Source organism: Panthera pardus, unplaced genomic scaffold (assembly GCF_024362965.1).
Source record: "Panthera pardus isolate Hobbes unplaced genomic scaffold, ASM2436296v1 HiC_scaffold_13, whole genome shotgun sequence".
Taxonomy (NCBI): domain Eukaryota; kingdom Metazoa; phylum Chordata; class Mammalia; order Carnivora; family Felidae; genus Panthera; species Panthera pardus.
This window is the reverse complement of record NW_026526688.1, coordinates 137,190,292-137,203,334: the sequence shown is the minus strand read 5'-3', so window position 1 is coordinate 137,203,334 and position 13,043 is coordinate 137,190,292. Positions and strand designations below refer to the sequence as shown.

At 39.4% G+C, this 13,043-nt stretch overlaps 1 protein-coding gene and 1 long non-coding RNA gene across 40 annotated transcripts in view; both read right to left on the bottom strand.

Annotated features, from left to right (window-relative positions):
- SEC31A (SEC31 homolog A, COPII coat complex component) overlaps positions 1 to 2,584 on the bottom strand; it is a 71,201-nt gene extending 68,617 nt beyond the window's left edge. For 17 of the 33 annotated variants that reach the window (XM_053901426.1, XM_053901430.1, XM_053901431.1 and 14 more), the window contains exon 1: positions 2,448 to 2,581. The gene's annotated coding sequence lies outside the window, so the exon portion shown is untranslated. The other 16 variants (XM_019465814.2, XM_053901428.1, XM_053901429.1 and 13 more) reach the window with 5 other exon arrangements.
- Positions 2,585 to 4,293: 1,709 nt separating this feature from the next.
- Positions 4,294 to 13,042, bottom strand: LOC109276701 (uncharacterized). Of its 7 annotated transcripts, XR_008421747.1 has the most exons (7): positions 12,788 to 13,042; positions 12,422 to 12,586; positions 11,982 to 12,062; positions 9,375 to 9,448; positions 8,541 to 8,736; positions 7,065 to 7,130; positions 4,612 to 5,995 (listed from the first exon to the last, which is right to left on the bottom strand). It is a non-coding gene; the product is annotated as an uncharacterized LOC109276701 (long non-coding RNA). The 7 variants fall into 7 exon arrangements; XR_008421746.1 differs by adding an exon at positions 10,702 to 10,869 and having other exon boundaries at positions 4,294 to 8,736; XR_008421745.1 differs by having other exon boundaries at positions 4,294 to 5,989; positions 7,058 to 8,736.
- Between the last annotated feature and the right edge of the window lies 1 nt (position 13,043).

The following is a 13,043-nucleotide window of genomic DNA, read 5'->3' as shown; positions in this document are numbered from 1 at the left end:
TATGGAGTCCAGAGCCAAACCCTCAGTTTAAATCCTAGCTCCATCATATCCTAGGCTCTGGCTTTAGGCATGTACCTTTACCTGTTGTGTGCCTTGGCTACCCATTTGGTAAAATAAGTATAATAAAAGTATGTATAAGAAGGATTGTTGTGAGAATTAAATAAGGCATTACACAGAGGCCTTAGAACAGTGCCTGGCTCATAGTAAATGCATGCCTGTAAATGTCAGCTACTGCAAAAGTCACAACTTAAAATGCGTATCCCAAAGAATACACCTGAAGAATAATTTATGTTTCAGACTAGAACTCTTATTTTTTTGTCCAAGTTTCTCCCTACAACATGCACGTAGTTAAATGCATGCAATTTAGTGGAAGCTTTTTTCTTTCCGCTCATTTTCTAGTTGCTAATTTTGTAAAGCAATACTAAACTCCAACAGTACTATTTTCTCAAACATACCAATCTTACAATGCTCCATACAGAGATGACCCATTCTTCAGAAAGTAAAAAGTAGAAGAGTTTATGGAAATGGAAATTCTGACTCTCAAACCAGGAATACAATCTCTAGTTGGGACTGCCTTATTAAAAATCCATCTTGTGTGGGCAAATATCTCACCATGGATGGACAAATTTGTTCTAGAGGATTTATTGTTATCAATGTTCTAAGGCTCATTTCACTCAACCAAAAGAGCCAAACTGTGCACTGAACTAAATGGTGCCATACTTATCTAGAATCTAATAAATAAAACATTTTGAACTAAAATTAACCTAGGAATGACAACATTTCTGGGGCGCCTGGGTGATCCAGTCGGTTAAGTGACTGACTTCAGCTCAGGTCATGATCTTAACCGTGTGTGGGTTTGAGCGCCGCATCGGGGTCTGTGCTGACAGCTCGGAGCCTGGAGCCTGTTTCAGATTCTGTGTCTCTCTCTCTCTCCCTGCCTCTCCCCGGCTTGTCCTCTGTCTGTCGGTCTGTCTATGTCTCTCTCAAAAATAAATAAAACATTAAAATTTTTTTTTAAAAGAATATTTCTAAAAACACTGTAAAAATCAATTGAATAATACCACTTGACAAGAATTTCTAAACTTCACGAAATTACATACAAAATTGTGTGTATTTTTTTTCTTTAAGTAGGCTTCTTTAAGTACCCCCACACAGGGCTAGAACTCCACCCTGAGATCAAGACCTGCTGAGACAGTCAGACGCTCAACCAACTGAGCCATCCATAAGCCCCTGTGCAGTGCATTTTTCTAGGAAGGTGATCCAATGCTTTCCTCAGGTCCTCAAAAGGGACTGTAATTCCAAAAAATTAAGAATCACTGCTCTTTACAGTTACAAATTTCTTTCTTTTCTTACGTTATTAGTTTCAAAAAGAACCTATGTATCTAAAATTAGGCAATATAATTCTTAATCCATTCCAATGTCACATTTCCCAAACAACCTTGGATGTGTGTAACATTAATTCACAACTACAAAAACACTTCAGGTTATCCAAAAGTTCTTAGAGTCTACAAACCTTCCCCAGGTCTATTTAATCAAGAGAGAGAGCACAGAAGAACCACTAAAAAACGATGAGTAAACTTCAGCCAATCCCAGAACAATCAGTATGTACAGAAAACGTAGGACGGTATGATAGAAGAGCAAGGCTCTGATTATTGATTGAATACAGTTACAATTAGCGACAAACACAATCACATTTCAGTTTTCTGTAGTTAGAAAGCAGTTTTGGAGAAAGGATTTATCACAGACCATCACTGCAACTTCAGAAAGACGAAATAAAATTAGTTGCTTATGCTCACATAAAAGTTCATAATGCCCACAAGCCCACGCAATATTTTTATTTATTTTTCACCTGCCCTGTAACTTGACCTCTCATCATAATAACTTATTAGCAAAGACATACAACACTTTTTGACATTTCCTTCGAGGAATAGACGGCAACTGGTAACTATCCTTAAAATAATCCAATCCTGGTTCAATGACAGTAGCTTCCAGTTAAAAACCTATGAACCTTTAAATCTGGCAACAGTTCAAATACAAACAAAAAAATCATAACCAAACTAAAATGAACCAAAGTGATCCTGAGGTTTGCTTCCTTCCCTCGCCCTTGGGGCCCGCACCTCTTTGTGCACAAGGCTGTGAGTGTCCTCTGACCTCAGACCCCCGTTACCGGACCTGGCACGACACCCTGTCGCAAGCCTCAGGGGAGCTCCTGCTCAGCAGTGGAAACGTTGGCGGATGTGGATCGGCGCGATCCCCGAAGCAGCCGTGACGCCAGGCGTTATCCAGACGGGCCCGAAACGAAGATCACGGACGCGCCGCCACCACAGACCGGGCCGCAGGCTGACGGGGACCAGCGGAGGCCGATGCCACGGTCGTAGCTTTCGCCTGTGTTCCACCTCAAGGCCCGAGGGCCGGCGAAGAAGACAGGGAGGAATAGGCAGACACACCTTGTGGGGACCCTCGGCGACCGGTTCCTGCGTTAGCGCGACGCCCGTCGGACTCTCCCAGCATTCGCCGCCGCCCCTCCTCCCGCCCCAAAGCCACCTCCACGTTCCGCTTCAACGTGGCAGCCACAGCCCCTCCCGGGCGGCCCGCGGACGCTTCCGGGAGCGACGCCTCGCCCCGCCCACTTCGGCGCGCTCCCCTCCACGGCACTTCCGGGAGGGTAGGCAGGCTGGTGTGAGGAGCGTGTAGGTGGCGCGTGCTTGTGAGGTTGGGGGGACCCGTACTGAAGGGTGGCGTACAGGTTGAGGATGCGGTGACCCGGCATACGCGAAAAGAAAAAAAACAGGTCCTGCTGTGCTGGGTGTAGCTATCTGTTCGAAGAACGGCCGAGGCCTGCAAGAATGCCACGTAGATTTAGTCCTGCGAGACATCGGCAGCCTCCGCGACACTGCCAACACCGGACAAATCACTTGGAAATGGGGCTGCACGGCCCTAATTGCAGAAACTAATTTGTGATTGGGTTGGTTAAAAGTTGGTTCTACAGTATTGCTTTTGAGGACTTCAAAACCAAGTGATCTGACTATACCCGATGTCTGTTGTGGACGGTGTTGTTACTCCAGAGGCGTAGTGGAGCCAAGTAGTCCAGTTAGCATCATATGGCACTATTTAAGATGTACTAGGGTTTGCCCTTAGTCACTGGGCTTCGCCAGACCCTGGCTTCGAATTAGTGTATTGTCTGGATGTTGTTTTTAGTTTAGGAATTGTTTTACAGCAAAGTAAAACCAGAGGAAAAGTACTTATAAACAATTGGAACCTGGATTCAACCCAGGTCTCCTAACTTCTAGGCCAGTTCTCTTCCCATTACACCAAAGAGTCAACCATCTCTATCAAGTTTTTTCTTAAATTTTCTTTTTTACATTTATTTATTTTTGAGAAACAGAGTAAGACAAAGCGTGAGCAGGGGAGAGGCAGAGAGAGGAGACACAGAATCGGAAGCAGGCTCCAGGTTCTGAGCAAGTGGTCAACCCAGAGCCTCATGCTGGGCTTGAACCCACAAACCATGAGATCATGACCTGAGCCGAAGTCGGCCGCTCAACCAACTGAGCCACCCAGGTGCCCCTCAAGTTTTTTCTGAAGTGCCTTCACTTCTAGGTATCAGAGTAGGCACATTTTTGCGCTCCCACTGCACGCTTTCATACACCCTTTTAGTGTCTTATACTTACAGTTCAATTTGAAAAGGAAGTTTATTTCTCTAGTACAGAAATAGACCAAACGGATTACTTAGGCTACAGCAGCAAATTTCTAGTGTTCTACAAATCCATTTTTACTTACAGCTGCAAGGACTAGTTTACCTATAGATGCCAATGAAAAATCCGACTTAGAAGCGGGCCCATCACTTGAATCAACCGAAAACTTAACTCCCTACTGCCCCAACACCAGAAGACCCCCGACTACCTGTAAATGTACATCAGTATGGAGAAAGGGCTCATTAGAACAACTTACCAAAAAACTCAAATGATTCAAGCAGTGGTTACATTCTTTGGTATCATTTAATGTACTAGATGTTCCTATTGCAGAAGTCAAACTACAAACTTCCCTGCTTCCCACCACCCAGTTTTGTAGACTGTGAGGTATGAACAGTATTTCATAACTGGAACACAGCCACTTTCAATGGTCTCTGTATTGCCTATGGCTGTTTTTGTGCTACATAGACAAAACTGAGTAGTTGCTAGAGACCATTAAAGAGTCTGCAAAGCCTATTCACTGTATGGCTGTATTTATAAAAGAAGTTTGCCAATCCCTATCTATTAGGATTTGCCTACAAGTCGAAGTATGAGACATACAGTTTTGTATAAATTTTTATTTCAAAGCCTTGTTATAGTAGCATGCATACAAAGACAGTATGAAAACTGTCATAATATAACTGGTAATCTAAGGGAAAAGCGTATTTGTTTCTAGACTTGATATATCTGGTTAAATATAAAGAGTTCCTAGTTTGTTTTAAATGCAGGGAGTTCTCACTTGGACTATGAAAGCTGAAACCGCACAAAGCAATCTTAATCTATGGTATTAACAATCTGATTGTTCTATAACCTTAAAATTTGTCCAAACATTAGAAACTGATTTTGGTTGAAATATAAAAAATAAAACACTCAAAACATTAGAAACATTGAAAATTAGGATGTTTTATTTCTTTATAAACAAGTCTCGAGTAGTTTGAACAGTGCTTGCTTTCTCATATAACTTACAATATGGAGCAAGCATCTTTCCTATGCCTTGGCAAATTGTCATCTTTTCGGAGTTTGATCTGTTTCTAACGTTTAATGCTTTGCACAGTGTCATGAAACATCTGAGAGTTCCTTTAATGTGGTTTTTCACCTGAATCACTTCCTCCAAATGTATTCATCCTTCACAACACACAACTGCTTTCCTCATTTATAACTATGTTCACCTTCCCTAAATTCTTCTGGCTGTATATCCAATTTTAGTGTATGTGCTGCTGAAGCAGCACCTTCTGGCTGTATATCCAGAACTACTTCCTGAATGGCAGCAATGTAAACATTCCCACAGTCATATCTTCTAGAACTCCATTTACATTCCAGCCGAATCCTATGAAGTTTTTGCACAGTAGTCTCATACCACTGTGCAAAGCAAGGACTGCCTGTGATTCTTGGAACATGGGTGCAAATTTCCCAGTAGCATCCTTATCTGAACATGCAGCTTCACCAGTGGAACATTATTCCATTCACGCCGACCTCCAAACGATGCTTAACCTTAACCGACTGAGCCACGCAGGCGCTCCAGACTTCTGAACGATGAAACCAGCCTTTCCCAGCAAAAAAATGTTCTTTTTTAGTCTCCTGGTAATTACCATTTTCCTTCAGTGCAGCAACTAACCTCAACACTCTGGCCTGAATGCTAGCCAAACTGATTAGGATTTTTTATTACAGTCCTCCATCCAAAGTAGAAGCAAGCACTCCATTTCAACTGTAAGTGGCTTTCTGTTCCTAGTGTAATTTAAACTAAAAAATGTTGAAGTAACTTTGCTTTTTATATTCCTCGAACTTTTAAACCACAGTTTCTACTGCAGCTTTATGTAGGCCTGGGTCTCGTCTTGTCTTCACTATGCTGTCGCCATTTTCAAATCCAATTTCACTTCCAGTGTTAAAAATCACTTGTTTCTTTGCTGCCCTGCCAATTCCCTCTTCTGATTATCCAGTTTTGTACAATGTTGCATGGGTTTATTACTGGGAAACAAGTAAGCAATACAACTACATGCTTTACTCTGTGAACTAATAGATGTTTAGTGATCAATCACCAAGAGACTTTGAAAGATGTGATGTAACTGGTTACTGACCATGATGCACATCTTTTATAATGCATAATCAGTTGTGGAATAAAGAGCTAGCAACAAAACTTATGCAACAATTCAGTTACTATTGTAACTGAAATCACAACTGTGTTGTAGGAGGATTGGTGTTATTTAACTAAACTGTGAAAACTGATCTTCATGTATAATGGAACGGTGCAAAGTAAGGCCCACCTGTATCTAAAAAGAAAAACTTGCATTAGTTCACAAAATAATCAACTTTTAATCCAATTTAGTTAACTACTAGCCAAACTTAACCATAGATCAAAATAGAAACTGAAGATTTTCTAAAGGAATGTTAGTTCCAGAGTGAATTCCCACTGGAGATGGAAAAATGTTTGGAGACAATGTAATACAGAATTCTTCAAATTAGCATTTGCAGACAGTCCAAAGACATCCTTTTGAGAACTTAGGCCCCTTCCCTCATTTCAACAATTTTGAGGTCTGCAAAAGAGTAAAGTTCTGGACAACTCTACTGTTGTCCTGATTGTAAAGCTTTATAATCATCACAAAGCACAAGACTGTATGTATTTACAACTTATTCCACACCAGCCAGTACCATGTTTTCTCCTGTGTAACAGTAGCATCCATCCCATTAATATTTTAGTTTTGTCTTTGAATGCACTTATTTTGTAAATCTTTTGATTAAGGCCCGTAAACAAAATTTATATCAACTTTTATGTTTGTAGAAATTTATGAAATAGAAAATAAACTTAAATCAATACTGAGTATTTGCAAGAATTTTTCCTCTTTATATTCCTCAAATTTGAAACACCCCAAGACAACATGCCTAATTAGTGACAGATTAATCTGGTATTAAATTTGAGATTCCCAGCTTCTAACCACCTACTTATCTACTGTTCTTGAATAAAGATTAAGTTATAGGATGGTCATTCAGTGGCATATCAAAGAGTCATTTATAGGACATACAAAAGTTCAGCAAATTTAAACCCTGGAATATATGATCTCTAAGAATATCAGAGGCTGAATTACACCATTATTTTTGAGAAAAGATAATCATCAAGGTTAAAAGTCCTGACCCCAGCCACCCAATTGCCTATCCTGCATCAAATCTATTGATTCAGAAAATTATCTTTGAAACCATATTCTTGTTATCTTTGAAAAATGAAAAAATAAGGAAAAAAATTTAATTGAGTACAATGTCCACATTATGCTCAAATATCAATTTTTTGCTCAAATCTGATCGTCCGTTCTTTCGTCAAAACTAGCAAATTTATAAACCACTTACCTTACTATATAAATGTTCGAATTCTTTATCAGATAAATCTGACAAAAACACCCTTCAATTTCATTCCTAAAACAGGAACACATTTACAAGTAAATCAATATACAAAAAAATTACATCATATCTATAATTTTTTTCTCCCACTAGGATTTTCTTTTTCCATTATGTCCTCATCCACATACATTAATCACAACAGATCATGATGTGAACAGCAGTGGAAAAAGTTTAATCATTGGACATTTATATTTTCTTCCTATTTTCAACTTGAGCTTTAGTCATAAGTTTTTCATTGTTTAGCCCTTTTTAAAGAACACAATATATACACATTTCTATAAATTTTAATTTTCATGAACCGGTAACACCTCCAATTTTACTTCCAATTGGAAAAATCATACCAAAGATAATCTCAAGTGTATCATTTAACTACTTCGCACAGATTACCTTATGCTAACTTAGAAATGTCGTTATATTAAGCTTGACATGGAAAGGGTAACCATACCTAATACAAACACATCCCAAAACCGGTTGTATCTTGTTTTTTACGTAATGTTTTTTGTTATTACACAAGGTCTCCAAAATAACCAGAAGCACTTAAGCTTTAAAGGAAAAAAGTTGTCACTGCTAACAAAGAACTTTTAAGCAGCAATTAAGGGAAAAGAAGACTCAAAAGATTACAAATCTCAGGCACAAATTAGAATTCTACCAATTAGGGGCATTCTGAGCACAAATTAGAATTCTACCAATTAGGGGCTTGGCAAAGTCTGTATTTTGCACATCAAGAGAGATAAAAGACCATGGTGGGAGGGGGGAGCAACAGAAAGAAAAGGAAATATACTCACCAAACTGGATAATATCAAGCTTTTGAGGAAAAGGACAAATCACTCTAAAGCTGCTGCTGTGTATTTATACCTTTATTCCATCCTGTGTCAAATATATGTGTAAGTGCCTTTAAGTAATTGGATTGCATTCCTTAGAAAACTCTAAACAGAAATTTCAACCATTCCAAGTCAGTCTGCACCCCAAGCAAAATACCAGGGATAGGGGTACTCAATTTCTATCTATAGTCTACTTCCAGCTTCTCTAACCACCTTCACCTAAGGAAGAGTTGGGAGAGGAGAAATGGGTCCAAGAAAAAAAAAACATATATGATCAAAGTCCAATATTCTCTATCTATAAAATAAGCTTTCTTATATATTCTCTAGAAAATTTCCAAAAGGAGTGGCATCACTTATGGAATTTATATATTCACGGGCAAGAAACCGTGCATCTTAGAAAAGAGAGCACTTATTTGAATACATATGCTCTCATACTTCTCATTATCTGACCAGAGGGTCTAATGTTAAATCTCTTGATTCAATAAATTGAAGCAGTTTAAAAAAAAAAAAAAAAAAAAGAGTAAAGGGTGATAGTCAACCTCCAAGATGGTCCCCAATGATCTCCCACCTCTTGGTATTCACACCCTCATATGTGCCCACTTACATGTTAACTTGGCATTTCTCTCTTGGATCATTCCCTCTGGGGAAAGATAGTTGTCATGTTGTGAGAGTTCTCAGGCAGCCTATGGAGAGGTTCTCATGGTGAAGCACTGAAGTCTTCAGCCAACAGCCATCAAGAAACCAAGGCTTGCCAAGTGAGAGCCCAGAAGATGATGTCTCTCTGCTTTGCCCTCCTCCCACTGTAAGATAAGTGTTGTTGTAAACTACTAAGTTTTGAATAACTTTTACATAGCAATAAATAATTCATAGAGGGTCACAATCCATATTCAAAAAGCAAAATGTACAACTTATGAATTAGCTGGAAAGGTCTGAAGTTTTAGGAAAGGGTCAGATTCGGGAACAGTTTTTAAGTTGGTCACCAATAATTTCAAAACCCGAAGGCTTTCTGAAATGAAACGGTGAAAAAATCAGCAAGAATGTAAGTCAGTTACCAGAAATACATTTTAATACAACAGGACAATAAATAAAGGTTCTAGTAGAAATAAGAATCTGACAAAAGAGTAGGTGTTCAACAAGGAAGATACCAGTCCTAGAAGGCAAAAAGTCTATTTGCTTTCCTAGGGTTGTTGTGAGAAATACATTTGTTTATAAAACAAACTTGTGTGTCTATACAATGCTTAGCACAATGCCCGGCACGTAGTCGTTCAAGAAGCATTAGTTGTTATTTTTTCTCCAAGTGACCAAATTAATAAAATTCTGTAACAGGAAATTAGATTTCACCAAAGTCTTCATAAATCTTTACTTAGATAATCCGCCATTTCCAACTCACTACTATTGTTCTGGGAACACTTAATACATTTAAAGAAAGATATACTACCTCCCCTGTATATCTGGAGTGATTATCTTTGAAGTCCCAGGAATCTTTTTCCAACATCTCCAAGAACATAATTCCTAAAAAGAGATATTTTCTTTTATATTACAATGCACAACAGTCCATGCATTTTCCCAATATCTTTAATACAGTTTACATATCCTCATTAACGTATTCAATAATCACAACGGTTCATTATGTGAACAGCAGTGAAAAGGTTTAATCACTGGATATGAAGTTATTGGAAGAAGCAAAGATAATCAAATGATTAAATTGAGAACCTCAATGTCACTATTAAAACAGTAAAAAACAGCAACAAAAATGCACAAGTTATATACGAACATAAAGATACATAACTACAACTAAAAAAAAAGCATGCTTTTATGAGGAATTACCTATTTCCCTATCCAGGAGTACATTAAGAAAACCTAGACCCCTTGTGGCTTCCACAAAGTGAGTTTTCATTTAACCAGTTTACATTTAAGTACATCTGTTTTGCAGCAGAGCAGTTTTCAATAACTCATTTGTAATTAATAATTACAAGAATGCTTTCAGAATAATGTGAGAGCCACGGTTTCATCTATCCTTGGGCAGCCACAATATCTGGAATCCACTTAAACAAAAGAAAATTAAAATAAAAAACCCTTCCCTCTGAACTCTGATGCTGAACTGGCAGCAGGGGTACTTTCAACTCTAACTTAAGAAAATGAAAAATGAGATTGGGGCACCTGGGTGGCTCAGTTGGTTAAGTGTCTGACTTCAGCTTAGGTCATGATCTCGCGGTTCATGGGTTCGAGGCCCATGTTAGGCTCTGTGCTGACAGCTCAGAGCCTGGAGCCTGCCTAGGATTCTGTGTGTCCCCCTCCATCTGTCCCTCCCCCACTCATGCTCTGTCCCTCTCTCAAAGATAAACATAACAAAAAAAAAAAAAGAAAATGAAAAATGAGAGCCTGCACCTGGGGCTTCCCTCCCCAGCTACTCCCACCTGCCCTCTATACCATTTAGCAGCTTATGAGCTCAGAGCTCCACTTCCTATCTGTAATGTCTAGCACCCAGCAGGCTTGCTCTTTTAATATACCCTATGGTAGTGTCCATTTAAGTTACCCTTAAGGGGTGAGAGGAGGGCACAGGAGTACTTTCCAGGTACTGATTACTATTTTAGAGCTTATCCAATTGCACAGATTTTGAGTACTCAATGCTTTTTCTTTTTCCTACAAGCACTACTTTCACATGCATAATTTTGCTGAACATGAGGTATTTTTCAGGGACATGTATATTACAGCAGAAACACATGTATCTATTTGTGTGGTAGAGACTGAAAAGACAAATTCACCTTACACATTGGTCTCTACATGCAAGGAGCATCCTCTAGCAGGTTCCCTGCAAACCTGGAGTCCTTAAAAATCAGGCAACCACCACAATGAAATACCACTTCACACAAGAACGTGGAGAAAATGGGACCCTCATCCACTGCTAATGGGAATGTAAAATGGTCCAGCCACTTTGGAAAAACAGTTTGGCATTTCCTTGAGGTTAAACATATCACTTAGCATATGACCCAGCAATTCCACCTTGAGGTATATACTCAAAAGAAATGAAAACATATGTCCATACACAAACTTGTACACCAATTTTCACAGCAGAATTATTCATAATAATCCCCCACAATGGAAACAACCCAAATGGTCAACTGATAAATGGTTAAATAAAATCATCATAGCAGTATATACATACAATGGAACATCTTTTGACAATTAAAAAAAAAAAAAAATGGAAGTACTCAGGGCGCCTGGGTAACTCAGAAATGTCTTGATTTTGGGTCTGGTCATGATCTCACAGCTCCTGAGTTCCCCGCACTGGGCTCTGTGCTGACAGTGTGGAACCTGCTTGGGATTCTTTCTCTCTTCCCCTCCCTCTACCTCTCCTCTGTTTATGCTCTAAATCTCTCTTTCAAAATAAATAAGTAAACATTCTAAATGAAAGAAGCCACTTGCAAAAGGCCGTATATTAGTTTTTGATTCCATTTATATGAAATTGTATAGGCAAATCTACATAGACAAAAAAAATTAGTGGTTTCCAAGAACAGAGGATAGGGAAGATATAGGGAGTGACTGTTAATGAGAATGGTTTTTTTTTGGGGGGGGGGGGGGAGGGGTGGTGATGAAAATGTCCTAAAATTGATCATGGTGATGACTGCACAACTCTTGAATATACTAAAACCCACTTAACTGCATACTTTATATGGGCTAACTGTATGGTGTAGGAGTCATATCTCAACAAAACTGTTACCAAAAAAACAAGGCAACCAATTTTTTCCTTAAAGATAAAACTGTTATGTATTTCTATTTAGCCTCATTTGGGTCTTAACTGGTTGAGTACTAAGAAAGTTTCTAATAGCCTAACAGACTGAAGGTAATTTTAATCCAGATGCTACCCTTTGCACGTCTAACATCCAAGCAAGCACACAGCCCATGGTTCAATTTTCCCCAAAGTCATGGACTATCCTTAGGCCACATGACTTTTAAGAAAGGGACATATACAAAATCTCTGTTAATCTCATTCAAACAAGATACAAGCATATTATAATGGAAAGCAGATGTCAATAAGTAGTACCTTTTGGCCGGAATCTGGACCAAGAAAACAACGAGGGGAAAAAGACGCAATCTGGCTTGGAAACGTTGGAATCACCCTCGCCTACAGGAAAAGGAAATGAAAAAACTGAATGAAAAGTACAAACTTTTCTGGTTTCTTTAATGGGCCTCCAAAGTAAGCAGGAGAGAAAGAAGCCACTTAATATTCTAAGTGTCTCTCCAAAGACAGAAATTATGCCCTATTTTGGCCCCATTTTGTTTCTTCCATGACAATTGAAATCTCATACCGTAAACATATAGAGCTTAACAAAGACATCTTTTGAAGACCTTCTCACTTCTTGAAAACTATCTACAATGCGCCACATCCCAACCCAAATCATTTCATTGCGCTTTCTGTCCTGACCCTCTTACTAATTATATTGACGATTCCCCACTAGACATGTGGTGCCCCAAGGATCTTACCTTGTTTCCTTAATTGCCCCACAGTGACAAACGGTCTTGTAGAAAAGGTTCGTTGAATTAAAAACGACGTATCCCCGTATTAACACTCTTATTCATGCTCCTCCGGGGTCACATATCTAAGGCCAACCATCCCAACAGCTCCTGTAATACCGCCACATCAGGGAACTACCAAATAAAATGCAAGGAAATTATATGCCTCTCAGTAGGTAATTTATTTGGGGGCCCAATTTTGTCTTTAACATTTCTAGGGTATCGCGTTTATCGCTCTCCCTCCCATCTCTTCCTCCACCCATATCCAGTCCCTTTAAGAGTTCGTACCGGAGACCTAATGGCATGCCCCTAGTTTCACCTCAGTATTATTCCTACCTCCCCGCTTCGCATTCTCAGGCCTTGCCTCACAAGAACCACGATGGCACCGGATGTAACCAGAGCGTGTTGAAACAGTAGCAAAACTAGACCATAAACAACTAAATACACTAAGCACCCTGGAACAGAGAGGAGGAGCCGTCAAATGCTCGTCTTAATGCTCCAGGCTCTTTCGATTGGCTGCGGCGACGCGACGTGGCCTGTGATTGGTCACGGCGTCAAGCGCAGCGCCCACGAAGAGGAAGAGTAGGAGTCT